This window comes from Triticum dicoccoides, chromosome 5B, assembly GCF_002162155.2.
Source record: "Triticum dicoccoides isolate Atlit2015 ecotype Zavitan chromosome 5B, WEW_v2.0, whole genome shotgun sequence".
Classification (NCBI taxonomy): domain Eukaryota; kingdom Viridiplantae; phylum Streptophyta; class Magnoliopsida; order Poales; family Poaceae; genus Triticum; species Triticum dicoccoides.
In genome coordinates this window covers 722,135,471-722,144,539 of record NC_041389.1, presented here as the reverse complement: position 1 = coordinate 722,144,539, position 9,069 = coordinate 722,135,471, and positions in this window count along the sequence as shown.

The window sequence follows — 9,069 nt, the reverse complement described above, 5'->3', positions numbered from 1 at the left end:
ACAGTGGCATCATGAGCTAGGTCTATGCGTAGTTCTCTATTGCACGAGTAGAACACAATTTTGTTGTGGGCGTAGATCTTGTCAACTTGCTTGCCGCTACTAGTCTTATTTTGCTTCAGCGGTATTGTGGGATGAAGCGGTCCAGACCGACCTTACACGTACGCTTACGTGAGACAGGTTCCACCGACTGACATGCACTAGTTGCATAAGGTGGCTAGCGGGTGTCTGTCTCTCCCACTTTAGTTGGAGCGGATTCGATGAAAAGGGTCCTTATGAAGGGTAAATAGAAGTTGATAAAATCACGTTGTGGTTATTCGTAGGTAAGAAAACGTTCTTGCTAGAACCCAATTGCAGCCACGTAAAAGATGCAACAACAATTAGAGGACGTCTAACTTGTTTTTGCAGCAATTGTCATGTGATGTGATATGGCCAGAAGTTGTGATGAATGATGAATGATATATTGTGATGTATGAGATCATGTTCTTGTAATAGGAATCACGACTTGCATGTCGATGAGTATGACAACCGGCAGGAGCCATAGGAGTTGTCTTTATTTTTGTATGACCTGCATGTCATTGAAGAACGCCATGTAAATTACTTTACTTTATTACTAAACGCGTTAGCCATAGAAGTAGAAGTAGTCGTTGGCGTGACAACTTCATGAAGACACGATGATGAAGATCATGATGATGGAGATCATGGTGTCATGCCGGTGACGAAGATGATCATGGAGCCCCGAAGATGGAGATCAAAGGAGCTATATGATTTTGGCCATATCATGTCACTATTATATAATTGCATGTGATGTTTATTATGTTTATGCATCTTGTTTACTTAGAACGACGGTAGTAAATAATATGACCCCTTATAATAATTTCAAGAAAGTGTCCCCCTAACTGTGCGCCGTTGCTAAAGTTCGTCGTTTCGAAGCACCACGTGATGATCGGGTGTGATAGATCCTTACGTTCACATACAATGGGTGTAAGACAGTTTTACACATGCATAAACACTTAGGGTTAACTTGAAGAGCCTAGCATGTACACACATGGCACACAAGAGACCGAAAGGTCGAACATGAATCGTATGGAAGATACGATCAACATGGAGATGTTCACCGATGATGACTAGTCCGTCTCACGTGATGATCGGACACGGCCTAGTCGACTCGGATCGTGTAACACTTAGATGACTAGAGGGATGTCAATATGAGTGGGAGTTCATTAAATAATTTGATTAGATGAACTTAATTATCATGAACTTAGTCTAAAGTCTTTGCAAAATATGTCTTGTAGATCAAATGGCCAACGCTCATGTCAACATGAACTTCAACGCGTTCCTAGAGAAAACCAAGCTGAAAGATGATGGCAGCAACTATTCGGACTGGGTCCGGAACCTGAGGATCATCCTCATAGCAGCCAAGAAAGATTATGTCCTAGATGCACCGCTAGGTGAAGCACCCATCCCAGAGAACCAAGACGTTATGAACACTTGGCAATCACGTGCTGATGATTACTCCCTTGTTTAGTGCGGCATGCTTTACAGCTTAGAACCGGGGCTCCAAAAGCATTTTGAGCGACATGGAGCATATGAGATGTTCGAGGAGCTGAAAATGGTTTTTCAAGCTCATGCCCGGGTCGAGAGATATGAAGTCTCCGACAAGTTCTATAGTTGTAAGATGGAGGAAAATAGTTCTGTCAGTGAGCACATACTCAAAATGTCTGGGTTGCACAACAGCCTGTCCCAGCTGGAGATCAACCTCCCAGACGAGGCGGTCATTGACAGAATCCTTCAGTCGCTCCCACCGAGCTACAAGAGCTTTGTGTTGAACTACAATATGCAGGGGATGGTGAAGACCATTCCTGAAGTATTTTCAATGCTGAAGTCAGCAGAGGTTGAAATCAAGAAAGAACATCAAATGTTGATGGTCAATAAGACCACTAAGTTCAAGAAGGGCAAGGGTAAGAAGAACTTCAAGAAGGACGGCAAAGATGTTGCCGCGCCCGGTAAGCCAGTTACCGGGAAGAAGTCAAAGAATGGACCCAAGCCTGAGACTGAGTGCTTTTATTGCAAGGGGAAGGGTCACTGGAAGCGGAACTGCCCCAAATACTTAGCGGACAAGAAGGCCGGCAACACTAAAGGTATATGTGATATACATGTAATTGATGTGTACCTTACCAGTACTCGTAGTAACTCCTGGGTATTTGATACCGGTGTCGTTGCTCATATTTGTAACTCACAGCAGGAGCTGCGGAATAAGCGGAGACTGGCGAAGGACAAGGTGACGATGCGCGTCGGGAATGGTTCCAAGGTCATTGTGATCGCCGTCGGCATGCTACCTCTACATTTACCTACGGGATTAGTTTTAAACCTCAATAATTGTTATTTAGTGCCAAGTTTGAGCATGAACATTGTATCTGGATCTCGTTTAATACGAGATGGCTACTCATTTAAATCCGAGAATAATGGTTGTTCTATTTATATGAGAGATATGTTTTATGGTCATGCACCGATGGTCAATGGTTTATTCTTAATGAATCTCGAACGTAATGTTACACATATTCATAGTGTGAATACCAAAAGATGTAAAGTTGATAACAATAGTCCCACATACTTGTGGCACTGCCGCCTTGGTCACATTGGTGTCAAGCGCATGAAGAAGCTCCATGCTGATGGACTTTTAGAGTCTCTCAATTATGAATCATTTGACACATGTGAACCATGCCTCATGGGCAAAATAACCAAGACTCCGTTCTCTGGAACAATGGAGCGAGCAACCAACTTATTGGAAATCATACATACTGATGTGTGTGGTCCAATGAGCATTGAGGCTCGCGGAGGATATCGTTATGTTCTCACTCTCACTGATGACTTGAGTAGATCTGGGTATGTCTACTTGATGAAACACAAGTCTGAGACCTTTGAAAAGATCAAGGAATTTCAGAATGAGGTAGAGAATCAACGTGACCGAAAGATAAAGTTCCTACGATCAGATCGTGGAGGAGAATATTTAAGTCACGAATTTGGTACACACTTAAGAAAATATGGAATAGTTTCACAACTCACGCCGCCTGGAACACCTCAGCGTAACGGTGTGTCCGAACGTCGTAATCACACTCTATTGGATATGGTGCGATCTATGATGTCTCTTACCGATTTACCGCTATCATTTTGGGGATACACTCTAGAGACAGCTACATTCACTTTAAATAGGGCACCGTCTAAATCCGTTGAGATGACACCGTATGAATTATGGTTTGGGAAGAAACCTAAGCTGTCGTTTCTAAAAGTTTGGGGATGCGATGCTTATGTCAAGAAACTTCAACCTGAAAAGCTTGAACCCAAGTCGGAAAAATGCGTCTTCATAGGATACCCTAAGGAAACCATTGGGTATACCTTCTACCTTAGATCCGAAGGCAAGATCTTTGTTGCCAAGAACGGATCCTTTCTGGAAAAGGAGTTTCTCTCGAAAGGAGTAAGTGGGAGGAAAGTAGAACTCGATGAAGTACTACCTCTTGAACCGGAAAGTAGTGCAGCTCAGGAAAATGTTCCTGTGGTGCCTACACCGACTGGAGAGGAAATTAATGATGATGATCAAGGTACTTCGGATCAAGTTGCTACTGAACTTTGTAGGTCCACAAGGACACGTTCCACACCAGAGTGGTATGGCAACCCTGTCCTGGAAATCATGTTGTTAGACAACAGTGAACCTTCGAACTATGAAGAAGCGATGGCGGGCCCAGATTCCAACAAATGGCTAGAAGCCATGCAATCCGAGATAGAATCCACGTATGAAAACAAAGTATGGACTTTGACTGACTTGCCCGATGATCGGCGAGCGATAGAAAACAAATGTATCTTTAAGAAGAAGACAGACGCAGATGGTAATGTCACCATCTATAAAGCTCGACTTGTCACTAAGGGTTATCGGCAAGTTCAAGGGATTGACTACGATGAAACTTTCTCTCCCATAGCGAAGCTTAAGTCCATCCGAATTATGTTAGCAATTTCCGCATACTATGATTATGAGGTATGGCAGATGTACGTCAAAACAACATTCTTTAACGGTTATCTTAAGGAAGAGCTGTATATGATGCAGCTGGAAGGTTTTGTCGATCCTAAGAATGCTAACAAAGTATGCAAGCTCCAGCGATCCATTTATGGGCTGGTGCAAGCATCTCGGAGTTGGAACATTCGCTTTGATGAGATGATCAAAGCGTTTGGGTTTATGCAGACTTATGGAGAAGCCTGCGTTTACAAGAAAGTGAGTGGGAGCTCTGTAGCATTTCTCATATTATATGCAGATGACATACTTTTGATGAGAAATGATATAGAATTCTTGGACATCATTAAGGCCTACTTGAATAAGTGTTTTCAATGAAGGACCTTGGAGAAGCTGCTTACATATTAGGCATCAAAATCTATAGGGATAGATCGAGACGCCTCATAGGTCTTTCACAAAGCACATACCTTGATAAGATTTTGAAGAAGTTCAAAATGGATCAGTCCAAGAAAGGGTTCTTGCCTGTATTGCAAGGTGTAAGATTGAGCTCGGCTCAATGCCCGACCACGGCAAAAGAAAAAGAAGAGATGAGCGTCATCCCCTATGCCTCAGCAATAGGATCTATTATGTATGCCATGCTGTGTACCAGACCTGATGTAAACCTTGCCGTAAGTTTGGTAGGAAGGTACCAAAGTAATCCCGGCAAGGAACACTGGACAGCGGTCAAGAATATCCTGAAGTACCTGAAAAGGACAAAGGACATGTTTCTCGTTTATGCAGGTGACGAAGAGCTCGTCGTAAAGGGTTACGTCGATGCTAGCTTCGACACAGATCTGGATGACTCTAAGTCACAAACCGGATACGTGTATATGTTGAATGGTGGGGCAGTAAGCTGGTGCAGCTGCAAGCAGAGCGTCGTGGCGGGATCTACATGTGAAGCGGAGTACATGGCAGCCTCGGAGGCAGCGCATGAAGCAATTTGGGTGAAGGAGTTCATCACCGACCTAGGAGTCATACCCAATGCGTCGGGGCCGATCAAACTCTTCTGTGACAACACTGGAGCTATTGCCCTTGCCAAGGAGCCCAGGTTTCACAAGAAGACCAGGCACATCAAGCGTCATTTCAACTCCATCCGTGAAAATGTTCAAGATGGAGACATAGATCTTTGCAAAGTACATACGGATCTGAATGTTGCAGATCCGTTGACTAAACCTCTTCCGCGAGCAAAACATGATCAACACCAGAACTCTATGGGTGTTCAATTCATCACAATGTAACTAGATTATTCACTCTAGTGCAAGTGGGAGACTGTTGGAAATATGCCCTAGAGGTGATAATAAAAGGATTATTATTATATTTCCTTGTTCATGATAATTGTCTTTTATTCATGCTATAATTGTATTATCCGGAAATCGTAATACACGTGTGAATACTTAGACCACAACATGTCCCTAGTGAGCCTCTAGTTGACTAGCTCGTTGGTCAATAGATAGTCATGGTTTCCTGACTATGGACATTGGATGTCATTGACAACGGGATCACATCATTAGGAGAATGATGTGATGGACAAGACCCAATCCTAAGCATAGCACAAGATCGTGTAGTTCGTTTTGCTAGAGCTTTTCCAATGTCAAGTATCTCTTCCTTAGACCATGAGATCGTGTAACTCCCGGATACCGTAGGAGTGCTTTGGGTGTACCAAACGTCACAACGTAACTGGGTGACTATAAAGGTGCACTACAGGTATCTCCGAAAGTGTCTGTTGGGTTGACACGGATCGAGACTGGGATTTTCCACTCCGTATTACGGAGAGGTATCACTAGGCCCACTCAGTAGTGCATCATCATAATGAGCTCAAAGTGACCAAGTGTCTGGTCACGGGATCATGCATTACGGTATGAGTAAAGTGACTTGCCGGTAACGAGATTGAACGAGGTATTGGGATACCGACGATCGAATCTCGGGCAAGTAACATACCGTCTGACAAAGGGAATAGTATACGGGGTTGATTGAATCCTCGACATCGTGGTTCATCTGATGAGATCATCGAGGAGCATGTGGGAGCTAACATGGGTATCCAGATCCCGCTGTTGGTTATTGACCGGAGAGCCGTCTCGGTCATGTCTGCATGTCTCCCGAACCCGTAGGGTCTACACACTTAAGGTTCAGTGACGCTAGGGTTATTAGGAAGACTTGTATGTGATTAACGAATGTTGTTCAGAGTCCCGGATGAGATCCCGGACGTCATGAGGAGTTCCGGAATGGTCCGGAGGTAAAGATTTATATATGGGAAGTTGTCATACGGTCACCGGAAAGTTTCGGGGGCATATCGGTATTGTACCGGGGCCACCGGAAGGGTTCCGGGGGTCCACCGGGAGGGGCGACCCCTCTCGGAGGGCCTCATGGGCCGTAGGGGGCAGGGAACCAGCCCCTGGAGGGCTGGGAGCGCCCCCCTTGGGCCCATGCGCCTAGGGTTGGGGGGGAAACCCTAGTGGGGGCGCCCCCCTTGCTTGGGGGGCAAGCCCCTTCCCTTGGCCGCCGCCCCCTTCCCCCTTCCCCTATAAATAGAGGGGCGAGGGGAGGGCTGCACACAACATCCAAGGCGCAGCCCCTCCCCTCCCCAACACCTCTCCTCCTCCGTTAAGTTCTTGGCGAAGCCCTGTCGGAGTACTGCCTCTCCACCATCACCACGCCGTCATGCTGCTGCTGGATCCTTCTTCCTCAACCTCTCCTTCCCCCTTGCTGGATCAAGAAGGAGGAGACATCATCCGCTCCGTACGTGTGTTGAACGCGGAGGTGCTGTCCGTTCAGCACTTGGTCATCGGTGATTTGGATCACGGCGAGTACGACTCCATCATCCCCGTTCCATTGAACACTTCCGCACGCGATCTACAAGTGGTATGTAGATGCAATCTCTCTCCTATGACTTGTTGCTTAGATGAACTCATAGATGGATCTTGGTGAAACCGTAGGAACATTTTTAATTTTCTGCAACGTTCCCCAACACTGCTGGGGGCGACCGAGTTCAAAACGGCCAGGTATTACAATTTCTTCTTTCGGGAGGTGATTGCTCATATAGCCTTTCAATCGCTGTGGCAGACCAAGTGCACCCCCAAAATCAAAGTCTTTGGCTGGTTCCTATTGTCAGATCGCCTCAATACTCGTAAAATGCTTAAAAGAAGGCACTATAACATTTGTTCAAACTTTGACTACTTGCTCTGTGGCCGGCAAATTGAAGAAACGGTTGAACATCTGCTCTTCCACTGTACCTTTAGCAACGAGTGTTGGCGACGCTTGGATATAGGCTGGGCCGAGGTGGGGGACAGGTTGGATTTGGTGAGACAATTGAAGGAACGACATCCCCGCAAAATGATCATGGAAATCATCTTGGTTGCTGCTTGGAGTCTATGGAAGGAGCGCAACAATAACCATTTCAGACATATTGCACCCTCGGTGACCTCGTGGTGGGCTCGGTTCAAGACTGATTTTTGTAACATACAATATAGATTGCCTGCTCATAAGAGACATATGGTCTCTTCCATCTTGCAAAACCTACCATAGCACCCTCCTTAGTACCTGGTCTAGTTCCTAGCTCTAGACCCTCACTACCACCCTCTGTAATTACCACCATGTAATAGCTCTTTATTATTTTTAATATATATGCAGTAGGAGTCTTTCCTACTGTCTCCACTTTCAAAAAAAACTATGGAACAATGTTACCTAAAGAACAAGTATCTTAGCTGCACTATGGAACAGTGTGAACTCCTGAACAAGACCCGTAAGAGATCAGCATGATTATAAAATGAAATGTGATGATCTATTTTCCGTGCTTAGATGAATAACAAAGCCATAAATGTTGCACACAAGTAAGATGAGGGTACAACCTATCTGGCTGCCATCCATAGGAGTGAGCATCATGTGCTGACTTGTCGATGGCCTTGAAGTTGTTGTGGCTGTCCATGTCGGGCACGCGCATTCGATGCAGGGAACTGTTGAGTGGGGACTGTAGCTCCCTTCTGGTGTATGCTTCCCTTGTTGGAGCAGCTGCGGTGAGTCGGAAGACGGTTTGTCTGAAGATGCAACGCATAATGTTAAGAACGACATATCTCTTTGATCTGAAGAAATACACTAAGAGATCAATAGCAAGGTACGAGAGTGGTCACACGTCTGTTGACTGAAGGCTAAATTGGGGTCACACGATTTTATTTTATTTTGGTACTGTCCGATCTATGCCGGATGGCTTGATGGCCGTCTTGTGCCTCCCGGCTGACACTGTTCGGAATCTTCCCCGAAGAGCCAGCGACCAACGGCAGAGCAGCCTGCCTCCGCCGTCTGTGGCCCCAGCCAAAACCCCGCTCCCCGCCCCACCGCACTGCCGTGGTTGCGCCGCCCCCGGGCCAATCCACAAAGACTCCCCGTCATCCAGATCCGGCGGCAGCAGTACCTTCAACCCACGCAACTCTAAAAGATAGCCATCTAAGCGCTGCTTCCGCGGCAAACTTGTGGCCCCGCACCCTTACATTAGACACCAGCCAACCGACAGCCTAGGAGCTCCGCCGCCTCGAGGTGTGCTGCTTCCCATTGGGAATTGATTGGCCCAGAATAAAAATTCAGACAACTGTCGCCTAAATAAAGTGATTTGAGATGAGGGTGCGACCTATCTGGCGGCATGGTGAAGTAGGCAGGTCCAGCTGCCGAGTCGGTGAGGCCGGCGCGGTTGCGGTGGCGACAGGCGGCAGGGAAAGAGCGATGTCGTGATGGTTGATGGCTACGCGGAAGCAGCGCCAGGACTCTGGACAGATCCAAAGTTGGAGCCGCTCCGGCGCCGTGAACAACGGCGGGGTGAGTCGGCTCCGGTACGGTTCACGCGGCCGTCGTCGAGGCAGCACCAGCAACACGGAGTAAGAGGCACACGACCCAGTGCACGATGTCAATTTGACAGCGTCTCCGGCATTAGGGAGGAGGGGCGGCTGTGAAATTGGTGCGGTGGGGGGCACCATGGAGGTGGGGCTGAGGTTTCGCGGCTCGGGAGAAGGGAGCTTCCTGGAGAGAAGGTGATTTGGCGCCCA